This window comes from Sciurus vulgaris, assembly GCF_902686455.1.
Source record: "Sciurus vulgaris genome assembly, chromosome: 7".
NCBI lineage: Eukaryota > Metazoa > Chordata > Mammalia > Rodentia > Sciuridae > Sciurus > Sciurus vulgaris.
The window spans coordinates 16,023,558-16,042,385 of record NC_136467.1 but is presented as its reverse complement, the minus strand read 5'-3'; the positions used below and the strand labels follow the sequence as shown (position 1 = coordinate 16,042,385).

The 18,828-nt window shown below is 43.4% G+C and overlaps 1 protein-coding gene across 3 annotated transcripts in view; it reads left to right on the top strand.

The window, feature by feature from the left end:
* The window catches only part of PLEKHG1 (pleckstrin homology and RhoGEF domain containing G1), a 206,132-nt gene that overhangs the window by 26,267 nt on the left and 161,037 nt on the right, over positions 1-18,828 (top strand). The window contains exon 2 of one of the 3 annotated variants that reach the window (XM_079146630.1): positions 7,636-7,731. The exons of the other annotated variants lie outside the window; for them this stretch is intronic. The gene's annotated coding sequence lies outside the window, so the exon portion shown is untranslated. The remainder of the gene's footprint in view (positions 1-7,635; positions 7,732-18,828) is intronic. 3 annotated transcript variants of the gene reach the window in all.

Genomic DNA, 18,828 nt, shown 5'->3' with positions numbered 1-18,828 from the left:
GCCCTTTGTTTAGGATCCTTGAAGGACAGATCCTAACAAGTGTTTGGGTCATCGTATTTGCACCCTGATATTGTGTGTGTGTTTTATATATTTACCCCAATGTAGGCCAAAGCTGTAGAGAATTATTGGAAGTTAAATATCTTTGCACGCAACCATCAGCAAACTGAGGAAAGCTTATGAGAGAAAAGTAGCAAAGAAGCTGTTCTTTCTGCAGAAGACATGTTTGGGTAGCCCTAGGATGGCGGCTGGTGTTGAGTCAAGAGTTAACATAGTGAGTGTTAACACGGCGTGATCTACTTTTGCCTGATTAGTTAATGTCTCCTCTGCGCTAGTGGTCAACAGATATTCCTCATTCTTTCTTGATTGGTACCGAGGGGCGTGCTTCAATTGTGCTAATCCTAAGCTGATTGGCTGCCTTAGGTATATAAGACACACACCTATAGGCAGCACCTCGGATAAGCAGCACCTCTGATAGATCGCTGGGCAGAGGCCTAAGCAGACACCTCTAGGTTGCGGGTTGATGATGGCAGATTGCAGAATGCAGGTTGCAGCTTGCAGAATAAAGATCGCAGGATGCAGGACGCACCTCTAAGAAGAAGCAGCAGACCTTTAAGAAATAGCTCCTCTGATAATAGTAGCCTCTCTGAAAGTGTAGCAAGTCTCTTTTCCTGATAAGCAAAGTCTCTCTTCCTCTAAGCTCTAAGCAAAGCTTGTCTTCCTCTAAAACTTCCTCTAAAAGCAAGTAAGCCTCTCTGCCCCTATAAACTAATGAACAAGCAAGAAAGCAGTGCACTAAAGAGAAAGATAATAGAAGTAGCTCAGTTTCCAGTCTACCTCCGATAAATACCTGTGCAATTGTTGCTGCAGGTGGTAAGAAATATCCTTGGGATTGTTGCCGCAGGCGGCAACATCTTTCCAGTGAATAGGCTCTTGGAGAAGAAAGGAAGATGGAGAAGCCACTGTCCAGACTGTGATGTGGTGAGTTCTCTTGTAGCAGGTCAAGGGATGCTCGCTTACGACCCCTGCTTCCAGAACTGCGATGTAACAAGTCAGCAAGTCCCTAACAGACATGCTTGTTTATACCACATTAAATTTTGGACAAAATATTTATTTGAAAAATGAAAAATATTTAGGTCTTGAAAGATGTTTTTGTGGCAGTCAGGATTGGAAAATGTTTAATCACTTTTCTTCCTAAACTGAATTTATAAGCTACAAAATCTGATCTTAAATAACTCATTTCTGACAGACTCAAAAGCATCACTTATGTCTACTTAGGAATTTCATTCATGTTGCAGCAATCTCTGCTCTGATTGAAATTTTTTCTTTGTTCAGAAATAAGTTTATCAGGCATTCTTCCATTAAGAAAACTGAACCTTTCCACAGACTGCTGTGGTGCACATCTCAAGGGTGAAGAGAAAATTTACAAATAACAGTAGTCTTTTTTTTTTTTTTTTTCCTTAACATCAACATCAATTTTGAGAAGAAAACTTAAATATTTGGTTTCCTTCTGGGAAAACTGCACTTTATTTTTTAATCTTAATTTTTAAAAAAATTCTTTTATTGCTGGTAGGAAGTCAAAACCCTCACTACACACCTGGAAAAGCTGACATCGACTCACAGATTTTGTTTATTAGGATTACAGGGTTAGCAGAATTAGATATGCGTGTGTCCTGCCTGGCGGAAGTGCTTATAGCTGTGTGTCAGCAGATGCCTGTGCTGTTCAGAAGGGGCCCATCGCCCGCCTGTCTCGAGCACTGTGGCAGTTTATTGCCATCTGCGATCATTAGAAAGTTAAGTCCCCCCGATTACATCGATATAATAAACAACTGCTGGTGTGTCAACCTCCAAACATGTGGCTGGGTGACATGCAAGGAGTTTTGGGCGTGCAGCCTTCATTCTGTAGGAACTGATAGAGAATGAGATCTTTGTCACCACATGGTAATGGGACTTTTAAGTAGAACCTGTTCTTGTACAGCATAAATATTACAAATGTTACTTCCCTCGTGTCTGACATATGGGCAGCAGATTGAAGGCACGGTGAATGTTTGGAAGGTTTGGTAACACTGCAGCGGCTGTCAGGGAGAAGGCTGCAGCAGAACCCAGCGACGGAGCGATGGCTTAGGCATTCTGGCCCTACTCACAGAGGTTTGAAATGTAATATGGCTCTGGTCATATTCTTCCCTGAGTGGGATTTTCTGTTTTCCTGTAAATCGCCCCTGCTGTTGAATACATGTATATTTTTCTTGGTATAAATTTCAAAAAAGATGTTGACCCAATAGAAAGCCCCTTGGCTGTAAGAAGAGCATAAAATAGCAGCTTTTGCACATAAGACTTTAATCCTGGTTTCTCTTTAGATTCCTTTGAGATCAGTTTTCAAAGTGCCTTCAGCAAATGGACGTTTGTTTTGGGATGGTATGTCGATAGGAAAACACACAAACATGCACACACACACACACACACCTCCTTGCTCTGCTGTGTTACACCCTCTAAATCTGAATTGTGTATTAATTTGACTCAACTGGAGGGACTGAGACTTGAGTTCATTTAGTTCCATGGAGTTGGTTATTACCCTGTGCCCACCATGGATGATGTTGTCATTTGGCAGGAAGGATGAAGCACTTGTATGGACAGATCTTCACATTATCCCAAAGAATCAGAATCTGCATGGCAACAATGTCCCTTGGTGATTCACAGGCACACTCGTGTTAGAGAAGCTGTGCTCCAGGTGTCGAATAAGGATGTAGTACTGACACCTCCATTCAGAGGTGATGAGATCTTGAGGACAGGAAAGCAGTGGAAATGGAGAAAATAATCTAAGAATAAGAGAGGCAGAAAGCGTGCATACACTAACATGCGCACATGTGCACAGAGTGAGCCTGTGTGCACATGCATGAAGGGGACCTGTTGAGAGACTGACAGAAGAAACTGAGGAGACTAATCTGAGAGCCTAAACTGCCCTTGGCCACATTGGAAGAACTGGCCATGGAGCCAGTTTGGATTTAAAGGTAGGACTCACCAAAACTGGTACAGAACTTGGGATGCCTTCAGTATATCAGGTGGTGTGCATTCTGGCCATTCCAAAGTAAAGGATTGGGCATGGGATCACCTTGCTGCTTGAAGTGTTTGCTTCTGAAAGCCACTTGACATTATATGTGAAGGCCTCCAGTGTTCATACCCTTGATGGTAATGCCAGCTGGGAGATATACTGGAAACTAATAAACCTTTTTATACACCTGATCCTATGCACAATTTTAAAACAACTTACAATGCAATATTAAAACAACCTAAGAGAACAGAATAAATTGTTACATTCATACATGAGACTAATGAGCAATTAAGATCTCCCAAGAACTATCAATGATAAAAGTAAAACCTTCAGGCTTCATGAGAAAGGAACGCTAAAGCTACTGTCTGAGCAACCTGTTCCAAGCACGAGTGGTTGAGGCCATGAGAGGTGGCATTGGTGGTACCATCTTTGTGGTATTTGAGCAACGTGATGGGGGCTGTGCCATGTTGACAGCGCCTGAACGGCGCCTGATCACATCGGCAACGAGAAGGTTAATTGACATAAGCACACTCAGGTATGCGCATGTGTTCTCAAGCACTCCTAATTGTGCCTGCTCAGACATCTAGTGTCTTGCTAATCTTTGCATAAGAGGCGTGGCCCTGCTCTCCGCCTCCTAGAGGTGATATAAGCGTAGGCGGATCGAGACAGGGAAAAACACAGCAGCTAGTAGAAAGAAGAGTGGCAGCAGCTAGCAGAAAGAAGCGCAGAGAAACCATTAGCAGAAAGGAAGCAACACAGCAGCTAGCAGGAATAGGGCAAGAAGAAAGAAAAGACAGCAGAAGCAACATCTAGTAGAAAGAAGCGGCACAGCAGCTAGCAGAAGCAGGAGATAGAAAGACAGCAGGATAGCAGCTAGCAGAAGAAGCAGCAAGCAGAACAGCAGCTAGCAGAAAGTGGCGGAAGGCAGATCGCAGAGCGGAGAACTGAGACACATCACTAAAGCACCTTAGGTAGACGCACCCTTAGTTCACAGGATGCAGGACGCACCAGTAAGAAGCAGTAGACCTTAAGTAAGGCGTAGCAAGTCTCTTTCTCTAAGCAAAGCCTGTCCTTCTCTCAAAGTCTCTCTCTTAAGCAAAGTCTCTCTTTCTCTCTCTTAAGCAAAGTCTCTCTCTCCTCTCAAAGCAAGTAAGCCTCATTTCCTCTATCCTCTATAAACAAGCAAGCATGGAAGCAGCCCAGAGATAGAGTGGCTCAGTTTCCACTCCACCACCCATAAGACCCGTGCAAATTGTTGCTGCAGGCGGTGACAAATATCCGCGGATTTGGTACTGCAAAGAGCCAGCGACACAACATTATTCAAAGTACTTTTTTCAAAGCAGTTTCCACCTTGTTCAGCAGGGAGACCCAGGGAAAAGTGGTGCCTGGGGAGTAGGTCCTAGTTAGGACCTTGACTTTGCTGTGAGTGTGACCTGAAGTCCCTGGAGGACTTTGAACCCAGGAGTACAATGATCTTGCATGTGAGAGGAATTGCACAGGTTTGTGTAGAGACTCCATCCTGGGGAGGCGAGGGGAGGCAGGGTACTCAGGGGGTGGGAGGCAACTGCAGCTGTGAGATGAGAGATGATAGGGGCTTGGACCAGGGTGTGAGCTGCAGAAGTGGTGAACCATGGTTGAGTATCTACTAAGAGCGGGGTCAGCAGAATTGGTGGAGGGCTTGGTTATGTCATATTGGAAAGAAAAGAACAAGGGATGATATTAGCTTGAATATTTGAGTGCACTTGGTGCTGCTTGCTGAGGCTGGGAACACAGGGAAAAGGCAGGTTAGCAAGGATGAAGAATGAGGGGTCTGATTTAGGTCGTGCTGAATCTTGGACAGGCATCTCAACTTGCAGTGGTAATGCCAAGTAGGTCTTAACACGTGTGAACCCAGTATTCAGGAGAGAAAGTGCTCACCTGGAAACTATTAGGAAGTCAATGGGCAACCGTGGGCTAGATAAGATCTCTGAGAGAGACAGCATGGGGAAGAGGCCAGGAGGCTGATCCCAGGGAGGGAAGAGGAAGACCCAGCCCCAGAGATAGGGAAGGAGTAGCAGCAAGGGAGAAAGCCTGGAGTGTGTGTTCTCCCAGAAGCCCTGTGGAGAAAGCACATCATCACAGCTGAAAAGGGAAATGAGATGAGGCGAGTCACTCACGACATTTTGCATTGAGGTCATCAGTGACCTTGATAAGCAGTTCCAATGGAGGGGAGGTGGAATAAAGCCTGATCATTCCTCTTGGTCAGAAGAGAATTTTGAAATTTTCAAGGATTTGCTTAATACTGTGGAAGGGTGTGAGAGGCCAAGAATATCTCATATGCCCAGGAAGTACAAAAGCTCACAGTGTCCAGTTCCTAGGTCTTCTGTGGCCATGTCCTCTCCATGGTTCTAAGGCCCAGGTCATTGTCCAGTCTGTTTGAGATGATTGTACATGAGCTCTAAGCTTGTGTACAAGCAGTTCTAAGCTTGTATTTCTAAATACCTCTTTCTCTGCCACAACGGACTCCAGGGTCCTTCATCTCTTGCCCATACTAACTGCCCACCTACAGATACTTCAGGGCATGACTGGAGGCTCCTGAGGAGGAGTGGATGAGTCAGGTTTCTATTACTGTGACAAAAGCCTGAGATAATTAACTTACATAGAGAAAAGGTTTATCTTGGCTCACAGTTGTAAAAGTTTCAGTCCATGATCGGTTGACTCCATTGCTTTGGTAAGGTAGCACATCATCACTGGGAACCAAGCCTTTACCACATGGGCCTTTGGGGGATATTCCAGATCCAAACTATAGCAAACAGGGTGGAGGGTAGAATAGGGCTGGAGAGAAGAGGAGGGTGCGGCTGGCTCAAGGTTCACACAGGGAGCAGGGAATGGGCCTCTAGAGGCCAGCCTTTGGATCATGCTTTCCCACCTCAGGGGCTCCAGGGTCTGGCTGCCTGCTTTCTCTTCTACTGCCACCATCCTGTCTACCTGGGTTGCTCTGCTCTCTGGCCTCCTGAGAACCAGAATTGTCCCACAACTTTCAAGATTCTGGCTCTTAAAACAAGCATGCGGCATTGCTGACATTTTCTGAAAAATTCTTGCTGCAAGTAGCAAGAGGTCAACAGTTTGAAATTCTCTTATAAAAATGTCTGTGTTATAATGTTCAGTAAAAAAAAAAAAAAAAGGTCAGAGTACACCACACTGTTTAATCCCCATTCTCCATTGTAAACAAACAGACATGCAAAACTGGAAGGAAATTACCAAAGGATTAGCCATGCGTGTCTGTGGGTCATAAGGGATGGTTTTTCCTGGATTTTTCTTTAACTTCTAGACTTTTTACAGTATGCTTCTATTATTTTTATAACTACATTTAAAGGTTTCTTCCAGAATTTGGTTCCATTTTTGGCTCTTTTACCATCTGCCTTGGCAGGCTGAATGCACAGCAGGCGTCTTCTGCCGGGGTCTCCGGTGCTGTGGTGGGCAGTCAGACAGGCTCAGCTCACAGGCTGGGCAGGGAAGGGAAGAGTTGAGAGCTGGAGCTGCTGCCCCCCTCCCAGCCCAGGGCCACAGCAGGTGCTTTCCAGGACAGCCACTCCTCTCTCCTTGGCTTTTCTTCCATCTTCCTCCTCACCTTGTCCCCAACAGGATGGCAGGAGCCTGTGCTAGCTGGTAGAGAAGGGAGTCCTGGCATCTGACACAGTAGGGACATAGCAGTCAGACTTGGGTATGGCTTCTTGTTTGATCTTCCAGTAGACCTGTGAGGTAGACCAGAAGGCCTCTCTTGCTCTTGGATTAGTTATGAGAAGGCCAATGTCAGAGGGGTTACACTGCTAGTAAATTTCAAAACAGAGACTTAAATTATGACCCCTTGTTTCCTTCCGCCTGTCAATGATGGGTTTCAAATCTTTTAAAGTTCTCAACCCTATGTCGAAACAAAATTTTATATGGAAAGTTTACATGGATGTGAAAAACTCCAAATTGAATCTCTTAGAGCAGGACTGAGAATTAAGAATTCCCCTTTCCCATAAAGAGGAATTGGGAGGTACATTGATTGCCAATGCTTCAAGGATCAGAGAATCTTGGCTGAAACCATACTGAGCCATAAGAAACTGGAAGAATAAATCAAAGCCAGTAAAGAAGTTGGAGAAGACAAGCACCCTGGGAGGTGCCTCAGACTAGTTCAATGTCAGATGACTCTGGAGGAAACCTTAGCCAAGTCCATCCTTGTTAAACGTTGTAGAGAGGTGAAAGAAGGTGGAACCCAAGTAAGATATGAACCTGCAGCAAGAGGAGGAGGCCCACGTCAGTTCTACTGGAGTCTCTGGAGTGGGAAGCAGATGACTCTGCTCTTGGGACCTGATTCATAAGCAGTGTGTGGATGGAGAAGTCTCTACTTGGTCGGTGTTTTTCTTTGAAAATGAACAGAAACAGAACTAGCCAGAAGAGTTCATAATGCCTGGTTTATTAGTCACTGCCAACCATTAAAAGAGTAGGGCCAAGCCTGATCTGAGAAATGATAAGAAACTCCGGGAGAGGTGCAGGCTGAGGGATTAGTGGGAATGAAAGGGGTAGCAAGGGGTGTGAATTTCTACAACATGGCATGCTTTCAGATCCACTTTATTGAAGAGAAGAGGAGAGGAAAACTGGAGGATTTGTTGAGGCAGAGCCCAGGGTGCTCAGCAGATGGTCACCATCGTGAGTCAGAGGTGAGCGCGTTCATGGAAAGTCAGTGTTGAAGGGATGACAGAGAGGTATTGAGGGCTAAGTTTCTTCCATTAGGACATTGTCTTCATCTGCGTGAGTTGCCGTAACAAATACTGTAGACCTGGTGGCTTAAACAAGAGAAATTTATTTTCCATAATTCTAGAAGCTAGCGGTCTGAGATCAGTGTGGGCATGTTCTGGTGAGGGCTCTCTTCCTGGCTATAGATGGCTGCTTTCTCACTCTCCCCTCACGTGTTAGAAAGAGAGTACATTCTCTGGTGTCTATTCCTTTCTTATAAGGCTGCTAATTCCATCATGGGGGCCCTACTTCATGACTTTATCTAAATCCAATTACCTCCCAAAGGCCCTATTCCAAATACACCACATTGGAGTCTAGGACATCAATGTATGGAACACATACATTCAACTGGTAGTAGGCATCTGACAGCTTTATTCTGCCAGCTCAACATGAAGAATTTATCTGCAACTTCCAAGCTTGACACTGGTCACAGGCACTGCTGTCGCCTCCATTGTGTGTCTGGAATCTCATGTGGGAGCATGTGTGTTGGTGAGTGTGTACCTCAAGAGCTGGTCCCAAAGGTTTTGCTCCCTTGGACTAACTTGGTTGAACCAGTGTTTATTGACTCCCCAGATGTGTGCAGAGGCCCTTGGCCATCCAGATTTCAAAAAGTATGAGTCTTGAAACTCTCCACTCAATCTTGCCTTCCTGACCTGTTTTCTTCTTATCCCCAACTTCCTTCAGACACCCTGGTTTATCACTCACTGCCAGTCCACTGGCCATAGGTCACGTTGGCCACCACAATTTTCAGTCATGATTGTGACCTAGCCTCTGCTTGCAGAGCTCAATCCTGTTGTCACATGGGTTCCAGGAGGAGAGACAGCCCAGCAAGCTTGCCTGAGGCCATCTCCCAGGGAAGGTGCCCAGGGTGTGGGCTGCTGCTGCAGGTTTAGCACAGCTGAGGGAGGAGAGCAAGTGGTCAAGGGCAGCTCTCTAGAAAGGGGAAGGAAGGAGGTCTGTGAGTGCCAGCATGCAGGGCGGCTACTCCTGAGTGTGCATGCAGACGTGGGGTGTGTGTGGTGGTGGGATGGGGGTGAAGGTCTGCGAGGTAGTTGTGGTTCCAGAACCTTCCTCAAATCTAGAGGCCACAAATCAGGCCGACCTTGGTGTGGTGAAGGCTGATGTGGGCTTCTCCACTCTGCTCTGCATGGAATCACCTGGGGAACAGGCAGAAATGCAGATTCGATTCAGTGCCTCTGGGGCAGGGACTGAACTCTCTGCTCCCAACAAGGTTCCAGGTGGTACCAGGGGTATTTGTCTCTGGGTGGCACTGCCAGCAGCCAGGCTCTGGGGGGCACTCTGAGGCGTGGCTGATGGGACCTGGGCTGAGGGACAGGATGAGTCTGTAGGTCAAGACATAATATAAGGCATCCTCCAGGTGAAAGCTGCAGCCACCAGGAGGGCTGGGCTCGGAGTGAAGACTAGGGAGATACAGAAGGTGAGCGAGGTCGATAGGAGCTGGAAACAGACACTCAGATCTGGCTTGAGAGTCGAGGAGCTTTTAGCCTCTGTATCTTCGCTCCAGGCGTGACTCTTTTTGTTGTTGACAAAACGTCTCACAGTGAAGCTCATTGGCTTTAGTTGACTTCTGTGTTGACTCTCCATTATTTGGTGAATAGTAACACTTTTGTGGTGGCAGAGTCAATTTATGAATAATAAAGAGCTTGTTATTTGCTGGGGAGTGACTTACACATACTGGAAAAATACTGGCTGCAGATATCCTGAAATTTAGACCACTTGGCTGTTTGTGTCCCTACATCAGGCTGTGAGTTTCAAAGCAGTGAGATTGTGTGTGTGTGTGTGTGTGTGTGTAAAAAAATCAAAGAATCATGGAGCTAAACGGTAATTTAAAACTAGTCTGATGCTTTTATTTTCACATGCAGCCTTCCCACAACATTCCTGGGCTACCTCCATCTAAGTAAAAGGCTCCAGGCGTTTTTAGAGGGTTTGTTGGTCATTCCGCCCTCAGGGCTTCTGGGAAGGCAGTGAGTGTTCTCACCTGTTGTGGAAGGGCAGGGAGCTCACCTCTCGGGGTTGAGCAGAGCTCACTCTCCCTGGTGAATGCTTGTTGAGCGTCTGTCACCAGCGCCAGGCACGTTCTGGGGCCCCAGATGAGGAGCAAAGAGGAAGGCAGTTAGCCTCCTGGAGCCGAGAGTCAAGCTGGGAGTACAGGAGGTTTACTCTACCAGCGCGTGGATATCAGGATGGCACGGCAAGCAGAGCTGGAGAGCCGGCAGGATTCTGGAGGAGGTCACCATAGGAACTGAGAGGAGTGTAGACGAAATATTCATTAAACCTACCAAGTGCATTTATAAATTCTTGTTATTCACGAATATACAAATGTTCCAAATCTCAGTTCCTTTTCTATATTATTACAGCAAGTCTCCAAGTCCTCAGAAACATAGTCACTGTCCTCTCACTGATCAGTGTCTCCAAGGCCGATCTCAGGGCTAGGATGACACAGGGGCTCCTTTTGAACAGTAGGAGGGAACCAGAGGTTTTGAGGTCTGCAGTGAGATGCAGCTTATTTTATTTATTATTCAGATTTTTTTAAGTATACAAGGGATACGTGATGATGATTGGGTTTGTGAGTGAACCCAGAAACTACGTGAAGCAGAGAGAAGTCACATCAGCTAAACCCTCCCAGCCAGAGGCAATACTTGTGACATTTTGCTTTTATATTTTTCCAGATGTTTTTCTACAAGTATATCTTCTTCCCACCTCCAAAACGAGATCCTACTATGCTCTACATATTGGTCTACAGCCTGCCTTTTGCGGTCAATGTACTGTGACCACATGGAACATTTCTTAGAGCACAAAATCTGTAGTGAGTTAACTCCAAGTGTTTCATCACTCATGAAACCCGAGGTGCTTTGTGATTCCAACTTCAAGAAACTGTAAAAAGAAAGATCAGAGAATCATTTTTCAAACTTTTTATTGATGATAGGAATCCAAATAGATAAAAAACAAGGAGGGGATAATTAAGGAAAAACTTACCTTCAAGTTATGATTTAAACAATATAACACCTTCGAGGAATTACTCATATCACTAATCACTGACTTTATTTAACAAAAAGTCTCTGGGGAAACTATCTGGTGATAGTAAGGGCATATCAAAGCCTAAATTTTGCAAATATTTGTAACACAGGTTTACTTGAATTTCTCTTTTTAAACAGCTGGCATTTTCCTTATGACATTTAGGCTTTTAAGCTATTCTATGAAAATACCTCCACAATGCTCTTTTAAAAGCTCTGTTTATTTTTACTAAGTAAAAAAAACATACTTTATACCTGGGAGCAGCCAAATACCTAATTTTCTCTCCTTTCGAGGCTCATAATTCAGGTGAGCACCTTTGACTGTGACCCTGGGTCTGGGGTCTCTGTGATGAGACATGGCTTCTGCCTCTGAGGAGGTCTCAGCTAGTGGAAGAGATCACAGTGTGGTCTGTAAGTGCTCAGGAATGCCGTCTTGAAGAAAGCCATTGATGCCAGGCAAGAGCCAGCCAGGTGACAAAGGCCAGGAAAATGTGGGAAGGACAAGCTAGGCAAAGCTCGCCAGGCAGAAATGGGAGCAGGGCATAGTCCAGAGGGGCAGGAAGGGGCCCAGGAGACAGGTCCATGAGGCTTGCTGGAGTCGCAGCTGATGCTGACAACGATCAAGTAGATGCAGGCCAAGAAACTGCCCTGGAGCTGCTCTCTAGGTACCCGGAGACCAAGTCCGAAGACTGGTTCAAACTGTAAGTTGAGGGCAGGAGCCTGGGAAGACTTGGGCCTCAGGCATTCAACGGTGGCTCAGGAGGGGGAGGCCTGACTGTAGCCAGTGGCAGATGAGGAAGTAGAAGACCCTAAGCCAAGGTGGTTGCCTATGGAAGATATTTGCAGTGGAAGGAGAGAAGGAGTACAGGCCCTGAAGGGGCTTTTTAGAATCATCCAGATGCCACCATATGCATAGCCCAGAGAAAGAGGCCGATGGAGTGGGAGAGTTGGGTGTATGGGAAAGATGAAGTGGTCCTGTTTCAGTCCTGATCCACCTCTCCCCTGAGCCTGTGGTCCCATCTCAGTCCTGATCCACCTCTCCCCTGAGCCTGGGGGAAGATAACAAGAAAGGGGAAGCTGGGCATAGTGGTACCTGTCATCCCAGCTACCTGGGAGGCTGAGGTGGGAGGATCACTTAAGCCAGTCTCCTTTTTAGAAGGGGACGGGGAAGGGAAAGAAAAAAAGAAGAGGACAGCCAGAGGTGGATATAGAAGTGGAAGGCTCAGGAAGTTGAGTTTGCTCCTGAGGGCCTTATTTTCTTCAGTATGGAAGGGTGGGCCATTTTCTGAGAATGTAGGAACTGAAAGGTTTGAAAGATGAAGTGGAAGATAGACCTGTTGCACAAACTATGGAAGTTGTTGACCAAGGACAGGGGGCCATGGCTCTTCAGTCAACAGTCAACAACAGCAGAAATGATGGTCAAGGACTGAAGAGCTTTGAGGGCCATCTGGGGTTGGTGACCTGGATTTACTGTGGTTTCATTCAGCATATGTTGTTATTCTCAGTTTTCAGCTGCTAAGATATGTAAGTTAAAATAGAAAACCAGAAAGTCACCCAAGGTTGGGTTCATCTGAACAACTGCAGAGTATAAGTATGGGAGGGAGATGAGGACATGGAGAGAGTGGTTAAGGGGTGAGCCCTGCAGGAGCTGATCCTGTCGGAGAGGAGGAGGCCAGAGTGAGAGGGCGGAGGTGAGAGGGCTGGGAAAGTGGCACGGTCAGTTTTATGGTACTTAAAGTTTTTCATGTTTAAATGATATTCATATATTGTTAATTTTAAAGTTTCATATGCTAAAACAGGAAGCTAAGAAAGTAAGTGCAGATTCAGAGTCAAGATGATGTTAATGAAAGCAGGCTCTGCAGGATGTTGCTGAAGTTTGTGATTATATCACATCTGACTCAGGTAGCTGTGACTGGGAGAAGCACCAGTATCCAGCAAAATCAAGTCTTATTGTTTCTCTCTTTGACTCTGCTGAATGCCCATGAATTGGTACACGTGGACTCACCCATTCATGGGCATATGAAGACCTACTGTGTGCAAGCCACGGTGTGAGACACCAGTTGTCTGCTGAGTAGTAGTAGCTAGGAGGCATGTGAGAGACTGCCTGACTCTCAGACTGATTCCTGGATTGGCTTACGAGAGCAAGTCATCTGACGTCCATGCCTTTTATGAAAAATGAAAGTGTGTGATCAAGTGGCCACGTGGGTGGTACCAAATAATAAATGTGAGAAAGGTTTTGTAGCACAGATCAGGTATCCCCTATCCAAAATGCTAGGGACCAAAAATGTTTTGGATTGGGATTTTTTTTTTTAATGTTTGCGTACACATAATGGGATATCTTGGTGATGGGATCCAAGTCTAAACACAAAATCCATTTATATTTCATATACACCTTATGCACACAGCCTGAATGTAATTTAATACAGTATTTTTAGTATGCCTGTGTTTTTACTGACCTATCACATGAGGTCAGGTGTGGAATTTTCCACTGTGACATAAGGTCAGCACCCAAAGTGTTTGGGATTTTGGATTTTTGAATTGGGGATGTTCAATCTGATTGGTAAAATGTGTGACTTAGAGTGGCCTCGGAAAGCTTGATAGAGTTGTTCAAATTTAAAACAATAATTGGAGAAAAAAAGTGAGGAAGTTCAAAAGTTACACAGTATGACCTCAATAAGTTATTGACTTAAGTGTGTTGACTTTTATAAATTGAACCAAGGCTCATTTGAAAAATGCATAAAGACAGAATGACATTGGTCAAATTATATTGTGAGCATGTGTGAAGAGGTCACAACAAACCCCACCAGTAAGTACGACTATCAGGCACCAATAACAAAATGTAGAAATAAGAAAGGAAATGCATAAAGGTAAAAACTTAGCATCGGGATAAAATTTTTCTTAAGCAATAAAGCAAATAAAAATAAACATTTTTAGAATATTGTAGCTGAAAAAATAAATCAATTTCCCCATCATTAGAGCAAATGGTTTAAATTCAAACATATGGAAAAATTTAACTTTCGATCCCAGACTCTAAGCCTATTTCTGGGAGAAAACCCATTAAAACAATGAAGTAATGAAACCATTGAACAATAAATCTTGATTTGTAGCGAATGCAGTGAATACTTGGAGGTACATCATCATTTCCGTGCATTGGGATTATTACAAACACCAGGGTTTCGCCTGAGCGCTGCAAGGCTCTGGTTTGTAACTGATTTCAGAGGAGGGTGGGTAAGAATTCACAGGATGTCGTCCTTCCAATGAGAGTCGACAGCATTTTGCAGGAAGATGCAGAAAGTCCAAGCAATCCAGGTTTTAAAGCAGTCGAAGGACTCTTCCCCTAGAAAAATAATTAGTTCTCCAGCCGGTTGGATGTGAATATTCAATAGAGCTGTCATTGGGAACCAGAGGCAGTGAAAATGAGGGCTGCTACCTTTAAAGGGCTTAAAAGAGAATGCTTTGAATTTCACACAAATGTTTTGCATTATTTCATTAAGTTTACTCCAGTACATTCCAATTAGTTTCCTGGAGAGCAAGTAAAGTGCAGCTCTCACTGCTTTCTTTTTTAATTTTCTTTTTTTGGAGTTGTGCGCTGCAGATTTTGTTCTTAAGGCATGCCAATGAAGTGCTTTAATGCCCCAAAATAACTGAATGAGAATTGAGTAGTCCTGTAATTAAAAAACATAAAAACCCCAGATGGACATTTTAGAGGAGTCATAGTTCTATTCTTTCTTGTTTGGGAATTTGTAGATCAACTTGTGTACCATGTGTACAGTTAGGAAACAAGTGTCTCCTTTGATCTCATTTTGTCCTTTTTAGTGTTTCTAATTTCATCTCTCCACGTGTAGGACCCACATCTCAGTTTACCTGGAGCTATGTTGCTTTTTTTTTTTTTCTAATTTGCTAGTTTTTCTTTTTTCTTTTTCTTTTTTTTTTTTAGCATGCTAGGCTTCACCATATGCATTTCCAAAGAGCTGTGTGTGTGATTTTTTTTTTTCTTATTTCCTCAGTTGTTAGATGCTAGATTTTTAAGGTACACAATTGATTTAATAGCTTTACAGGGAGCATAAGTACACTCATCCATGTTAAATGTTCATGTTAATTATAAGCTACATCCTGGTTTCAGGTATGCTTTTAAAACGTTAAGTGTACCTTAAAACAAGGAACCCCGATCCATGTGCTATGATTTTGCAGGGATGCCATATGTCACTAAATGTTTCACGTCCCCAGTTTCATGCACCGCATTAGTATTCATAATGGATCTTGATTATATACTCTGTAGTTAGTAACTTACAAAAGGCAAGGACGTAGGCTTTTTCTATTTTGGAGTTAAAATAAATGCCATTTATCTTTTGGGTATTAACAGAGGGCATTCTTAAGTTGAAGAGCATGAAACAATTATCTTTATGGTTGAGTTATCATGTGTAGATAAGTTAATGACTTCCTGTGCAAATAATTGTGGGGTCAGCATACCCAAGATTTCAGTTCTCTTTAAAGACAGGCAGGAGAGTTATCTGTACATATGAATCCCTCTTCAGGGCCATTGGACAAACTTCAAAGTGTGAATGCTCATGAAAAGACCCCTTATGTTGAATTTTGTATATAAGTAACAATTTCAGCATTAAATAGCCTGATGTGATCTGTGTATGTGATCTCTGGGTTTTTGTTGTTTGTTTTTTTAAAGCTGGTGTAATACATACCTAACACTCACAAGCAGTCACACTTTCAGGGAGAGAGGGAGCCTCATGCCTTCGAGTAACTTCCACATGGATGAACTCCGGTATCTCCAGCAATAGCTGTGGTGACAGTGCACAATGTCGGCAGCCTGTTTCGTGATTGATGTGGCTCAGCTGGGGCACTGTTTTGGTTCAGCAGCGTCGTCTTCCTCTTGTCCTCTCCTGTGATCATCCATTCCTCACCAGAGTACAAACACTGCCCCTGCACCGGGGAACAGATCTTCCTGTACTTGGTTTTATTTATAAACTTGCTTTCAAATCAGGGTTTTGATTTTTTTTTTTTTTAAATCCCTGGTTTAATCATTTTTAGTTCACTGCACATGTTTGGAGTTCTAGGTTGTTTTGATTCTGAAATATTCTCTTTGGTGGAAGTTAGATGCCTGGTGAATAAGAGTTGACTGACTACTTTCAATGGATATATTGTTTTAAAAATTGAAAGACTTTGGAAGGGGGTGAGATCAAGTACAAAAACATCATTCTTCACGTACAATCATTACTAACAATGGCTGCATTAGCGTTGGTTGTCACCAACTTAATTCTTTGCTAAAGCATTTGGTCTGAAAAATGAAGATATTAACATTCTCCTTCATCTCTTCTGCCCTGTGACCAAGGTGATAAACTAGTCCTGGTTTACACAGGACTTTCCCAGAGTTAGCACTAAAAGTTCCACGTCTGGAAACCCCCTGGTCCTAGGATGGTTACCCTACCTGTGACCTCCTGATTTGCTAGACTGTGATTTTTGCAGTGTCATAGTTTAACATACTTTTGATTTTTATCTTTATGCCATAACTATGTTTTGTCTGTGGGTTGTTTCTAAAAAAATGAAAAGCCAGTATGCAAATATTATTCACTGTGGAGCCAAGTGATGTCATGAGATCCTTAGAACAGGAAGGCCCCACCTGACCACTGAGTTCTATTACTTGGAGATTTTCCCAACAGGTGTCTTTAGACACACTCTCTCCTTTTGCTTTTGTTGTATTTGGCTCCTGCTGTCTTTGTTTCGTTTTGTATTCCATGTTTTCTCTTATTTACATTTTTTTTCCATTGGGCAAGCTATTCCCTTTGAGTAACTTTTGACCTAAGATGTGCATGAATGGTAAGCTCTTTTACCACATGTTTGAAATGTCTGATTTTACCCTTGTCCTTGATTGATAATTTCAGCCTAGATTCAATATTATCATTCCTCAATTTTGAAGGCATTTCGCCTCTGCTACCTACAATGTAGTGTAGTCTTTAAGTCTGATGTTAGGCCAGTTCTTACAACTTAGTGTTGTGTGTGTGTGTGTGTGTGTGTGTGTGTGTGTCTACCTCTTTGCAGTTAGGAATTTTAGCTCTATCCTTATTCTGAAATTTCACCATGATCTTTTTTTCACTAATCCTTTTTATTTGGGATCTTACAATCTACAGTCTGCGTTAGCTCATGATATTTTCTCCCCACTAATATAAACATACCTTCCCCTAGAATCTTAGGAGATGGATTTTGGACCTCCTAGAGTCTCTTCTCTTTGTCTTACCTATTTTCCTTCTCTTGGGTTTTTGCCATCTGTTCTGGAGAATTTTGGGGGCTAAAATTTTGGATGAGTCTTTAGCCAGGTAAATTCTTCTAAGTTCATTGAGTTTTCTGTTGAGATACTTACTTGTTTAATAATCTGAGAACTTCCTCATTTTTGTTCTTTCCATGAAAGGAATGTGAACATATATGGATATTTTTCTGGCTTTTTAAGAGGTAGTTTTTCATCGACAATCTTCTTGGTTTGCTTAGAAATTTTCTTTTCCAGCATCAAAAACATTTATTTAATTTGTTGATTTTTAGAATGTATTTGTTTTCCACCAAAACTCAGCCCTTCTTGGTTAACTGTCTCATGGTTCCTTGCAACAGCGTAGGTCTTCTGCCGTCTTATGTTCACCTCACTGTTTCTTTCCATCTCTCAAGTCTTCCCCAATGCTGTTTTGATTGCCCTCCTTCCACCTTACTTCTACAGAAGGTTCTGGAACACCCTCCTGGGCCAGGAGCTCTCTGCCCTTCTCTTAACACTCATTGACCCTACCTTGAACCTTTCTTGCCACTGCCCCTCCTTCTCTCTTGCTAGAGAATGAAGGCAAATAGAGGTACCAGAGGACAAGAACACGCCCAGGCACAGGAGAGAGAGGACAGGAGCTTGGTTGACCAGGTAGCGGCTCCCTTGTGCAGGAAGGGCTGGTCAGTGACTGGGAACTCACACTTCTGCCTTTTACCTGGAAATTTATTGGATTAAAACTTAATTTCTGAAATTAATTTATGTTCTAAAATTCTTCTAAATAAGAACTGGTTAGTAGATAACCAAAATAGAAGCTATTAAAATTCTCTTTATATAGCAGGAAATAGAATTGTATAACCTGGATGCATTCCTAAAATTTCTTTGTGGTTTGGCCTTAGTAAACTACTACTTTACTTACAGCTTTTAAAATATATTTAGACTTAAGTTTAAAGAGTGAGAACCACATGTGTAAACATCATTGAATACCATTCTTTTAATGAATGGGGAATGTTATTTATATGCCTTCTTTGCTTCCGTGGAAAGCCTGTTTCTTTTGAAAAGGCTTTAACTTATATTGTACTCACCTTAAAAGGCATTCATTTAAGTACATTTTAACTCAGCCACAAAATCCTCACTATTACTGCTGAGAACTTGGTCTGAATTTCTGAGGATGATGTTTCCAAATTGGACTATCTGTTTTAAAATAGCAAATGACAATACAGATGTCACTAGAGTAGAGAAAGGGTATGTTTGGGGGATTCGACTAACCCTTATTTAATTGATGCCTTAATAGAGAAAATATTGTCCTTCTCTATTTTTTTAAAAAAGTTACTTTTACAAATAGTGTATCAGGGAGGGCGCAGGAACCAGTGACAGGGCTTGGGGGCTGAGCTGGGGAGTCTGGGTTCATCAGCAGGGTCCGGGGACTCTTTGAAAGGTGGAAGCAAAGAAGTCGTCAGATCATGCTTGCCATGTAGATGGCAGGATGAGAGCAGAGGGAGGTCATCATGTGATGCCCGACAGAAAGTGATGGGGCTGTGGGCCCAGGCAGTGAAGGAGGCTCCTGCCCAGTTCTGAATTTTTCTTCTGTATCAGTTGTGCTGCCGTTAGACTAGCTTACTGATTATTTTATAAAGCATTAGCCATTTTAGAGCCAGAAGGGACCTTGGATGTTCTTGGGCAGCTCCATCTTTTGTAAATGATGAAACCTCAGCCTGAGGAAGTGAGGTGACCCT